The sequence below is a fragment of the Nansenia antarctica genome (genome assembly GCF_963989245.1).
Source record: "Nansenia antarctica genome assembly, chromosome: 17".
NCBI lineage: Eukaryota > Metazoa > Chordata > Actinopteri > Argentiniformes > Microstomatidae > Nansenia > Nansenia antarctica.
Window position 1 is genome coordinate 16,459,203 of NC_137687.1, and position 4,012 is coordinate 16,463,214.

At 44.8% G+C, this 4,012-nt stretch overlaps 1 pseudogene across 1 annotated transcript in view; it reads left to right on the forward strand.

Annotated features, from left to right (window-relative positions):
- Positions 1 to 289: 289 nt before the first annotated feature.
- The window catches only part of LOC308172443 (E3 ubiquitin-protein ligase TRIM39-like), an 8,300-nt pseudogene continuing 4,577 nt past the window's right edge, over positions 290 to 4,012 (forward strand). The window contains exons 1-2 of the transcript in view: positions 290 to 315; positions 571 to 2,212. The product of the transcript in view is annotated as an E3 ubiquitin-protein ligase TRIM39-like (transcript). The remainder of the gene's footprint in view (positions 316 to 570; positions 2,213 to 4,012) is intronic.

Consider the following 4,012-nt stretch of genomic DNA (forward strand, 5'->3'; position numbering starts at 1 on the left):
AAATGACAGGTAAGAAGAGCGTATGTGTAAAACCACATGTTAGAAACAGACCAGCCTCTAAAGGGTTAACTCTGTTCCAGGGAGGAGAGCTGTACTGGGAGGGGAGGAGCATCTCAACGTCAGGCAGCTGAAATGAAACTAAACTGTGTAGAGACGTAAAGTGTGTCGTGGACAAGGGCAGACTCTCTCAAACTTGTTAGATATCGTTCTCAAACAGGTATCTATCACACAGTATAAAGGACAGAGACATCTATCACACATACAGTATAAAGGACAGAGACCGCGTCCACACTCTCACAGAATCACAGACTGGTGGTGAGTTGAGAGACTTATAATGACATGTCAAGATAAACTATTGTGTAGTCTCTACCAGTTTGGTTTATAGACAGTTCAGCATGTAAAACGTATTGATTTGTTTGAAGGACTATTTTCTATGTGATGTAGAATAATGTTATAATTATTGGTTGCTGTATAATCCCATAAGACAGTCTTGACAGCTCCATAGCTGAAACTATCGAGATCTGATTGATTCCAGGAAATGCTTTATGGTGTCACCTCTGGTCTCTCTAGATATGGCTTCCTCCAGCAGTCTCCTGTCTGAGGAGCAGTTCCTGTGTTCTGTCTGTCTGGATGTGTTCACTGATCCTGTCTCTATTCAATGTGGACACAACTTCTGCATGGCCTGTATCAGAAAGTACTGGGACACCAGTGAATTGTGTCTGTGTCCGTTGTGTAAGGAAACGTTCTATAGAAGACCTGAGCTTCGCGTCAACACAACGTTTAGAGAGGTCGTAGAGAAATTCAAGACAATGAGAGTCAGGGCTGAAGATGAGTCCCCTGTCAAACCTGGACAAGTGCCTTGTGACGTCTGCACTGGGACAAAGCTCAAGGCTCTGAAGTCCTGCCTGGTGTGTCTGACCTCTTACTGTGAGACTCACCTGGAGCCTCATCAGAGAGTCGCAGGCTTAAAGAGACACAAGCTGAACGACCCTGTGGAGAACCTGGAAGACAGGATGTGTAAGAAGCACGACAGACTCCTGGAGCTGTTCTGTAGGAGTGATGAAATGTGTGTGTGTTTGCTGTGCATGAAAACAGACCACAAGACCCATGACACCGTCCCCATAGAGGAGGAGTATGGAGAGAGGAAGGCTCAGCTGGGGAAGACAGAGGCAGATGTTCAGCAGATGATCCAGGAGCGACTGCAGAAGGTTTCAGAGATCAAACACTCAGTAGATCTTAGTAAGAAAGATGCACAGAGAGAGAAAGCAGTCAGCGCACACAGGTCTTCACTGCTCTGGTGGAGTCCATGAAGAGAAGCCAGGCTGAGCTCTTTGACGTGATCGAGGAGAAGCAGAAAGCAGCAGAGAGGCGGGCTGAAGGGCTGATTAAAGAGCTGGAGCAGGAAATCACTGAGCTACAGAGGAGAAGCACTGAGCTGGAGCAGCTATCACACACTGAGGACCACCTCCACCTCCTCCAGAGCTTCCCATCCCTGTCCACCCCTCCATACACCAAGGACTGGTCTGAGGTCAGCATTCACAGTGATCTCTACGTGGGGACTATGAGGAGAGCTGTGTCTCAGCTGGAGGAGACACTTACGAGCAAAGTGAAGAAGTTGTGCGATGTTGAGCTGAAGATGATTCAGCAGTATGCAGTGGACGTGACTCTGGACCCTGATACAGCACATCCAGATCTCATTCTGTCTGAGGATGGGAAACAAGTTAGACATGGAGACACAAGAAAGAATCTCCCTGATAACAAAGAGAGGTTTTCCCTGGTTGTCTCTGTCTTGGGAAAGGAGGGTTTCTCCTCAGGGAGGTTTTACTATGAAGTGGAGGTGAAGAAGAAGACTGGTTGGGCTGTAGGAGTGGCCAGAGAGTCCATCAACAGGAAGGGGCGTATCACACCAAACCCTAAGAATGGATACTGGACTGTAAAGTTGAGGAATAGAAATGAGTACAAGGCACGCACTGACACTCTTGTCCTCCTGTCCCTGAGAGAGAAGCCCCAGAAGGTGGGGGTGTTTGTGGATTATGAGGAGGGCCCGGTCTCCTTTTATGATGTGGAGGCCAGGTCTCTGATCTACTCTTTCACTGGCTGCACCTTCACTGAGAAACTCTATCCATTCTTCAGCCCTGGCCTGAATAAGGGTGGTGAAAATTCTGCCCCTCTAATCATCTCTCCTGTCAATCAAAAAAAAAAGTGGAAAAAAGTGAAAAAAAGTTAAATAAGCATTTAGATTCATCTTTATCTGTTGTCACTCATTAGGAAAGATTATGGTATATTTCCCCACACAGAGTAATTTCTGATCTGGTTATGGTTTGTTATCATATAGTTTGTGCTCTCATATAGTGTGTCTGCTAGATGGTGAATATGCAGCAGCAATGTCAGATACAGCCCAGCCTCTCCAGCCTCATAAGAAGATATGACTCTATATACATGACATTGTTGACTTCTCAGGGTGTTCAAATTATTATAAATCAGATGCTCTCAGCATACTGTATTTTCATTATTACCTAGTTATTATTGTATGTATAAGTATTTGGGGGATTTTGAGTGTAATGAATACTGGGTGTGTACAGAGTGAAATTGAGGATGTTCAGACAATTAAATTCACTTGGATTGATCAGATCCATTGATCACATTAATAATCAGTCTAGTCCAGGTCCCAGAGCTTTAGGACGGTGATGTGAGGTAGCAGACTGGCTGGCTGGCTTATTAAAACACAAACATAAGTTGTCCCTCAGTCTCTGCATGTGTGTGACGTAATTACATTTAACAGAATGTACGTTTGATAATAATGTTATTGATTTAATGGCTTGCAAAGGGAATCGGATATGATTAAACAGTTTAATAAAGGTGACTGTGATTGTAATATGATACACATCTTCTGTACATGATATTATAAGTTTGTCTTAATGGTTCGGCCTACTGGTCCGGCCCTCCACAATAGTCCCGGTTTCTTATGTGGCCCATTGTGAAAATGAATTGCCCACCCCTGCCATAAAGTGTAGTTGATGGGCATGGATTACAAAATGTGATACAATATTTTAGTAGTTAAGTAGCAGGTTTAGAGATGTCTTCGCAGCTAGAGGTCTAGGATCATCATCTTTGCTCCGGGAATGAGAGAGGCATAAAAATAAGAGGTGGACTGGTGTGGAAGGGGACAACCATTGCGAACGACCTGATTGGCAGTGGGAATGGAGGTTTTGGTGTACTGGGCCAATATCATAGGTGAGAAAGGCTGTATGCTAAGGTCATGTTCTCACATGAAAATCTGAATCATGACCTGGAGCAAGTGGATGAGATTGCAGCATTGTTGCATAAATTATTTCTCTGATTTGCGTTCTCACAGCCCTTTATGTAACGAAGTAACATACGCAATCGAGGCAACAGACGTGGTAGTTGATTGGTCAGAAAAATTGAAAATTGCCCGTTCGTCCCGCTCTTATCCAGATCAACACGCATGCGCTGTTGTTTTCCTATGGACAGCCTCGATGCGTCGTTTCTAATCGGAGCGAAACCACCCTTTTCAAGCGGAGCATGCGTTGGTTGTTTGCTCCGGGAGCGACTTCGAATGCGCGTTCTCACAGCTCCACACGACGCAGAGCAAAGCGAATTTTATCCTAAACTCCGATTCCAAGTGAAGCAAATGTTCTAGTAAGAACACACCCTCATTCTCTCACAGAAATAGATTTTGTTTATGAGTTTTATCTTATCTGTTTTATCACAGCCCTTCATGTAAACGAAGTAACATACGCAATCGAAGCAACAGACGTGGTAGTTGATTGGTCAGAAAAAAAATAGAATTGCGCTGTTGTTTTCCTATGGACAGCCTCGAGCAGCGTTCTCACCAAAAGCGAAGCGAAGCAAAGTGATGGATGCGTCGTTTGTAACCGAAGCGAAACCTCCCTTTTCAAGCGGAGCATCCGACGGCTATTTGCTCCGGGAGTTACTTCGAATGCGCGTTCTCACAGCTCCAAACGACACAGAGCAAAGCGAACTTTATCCT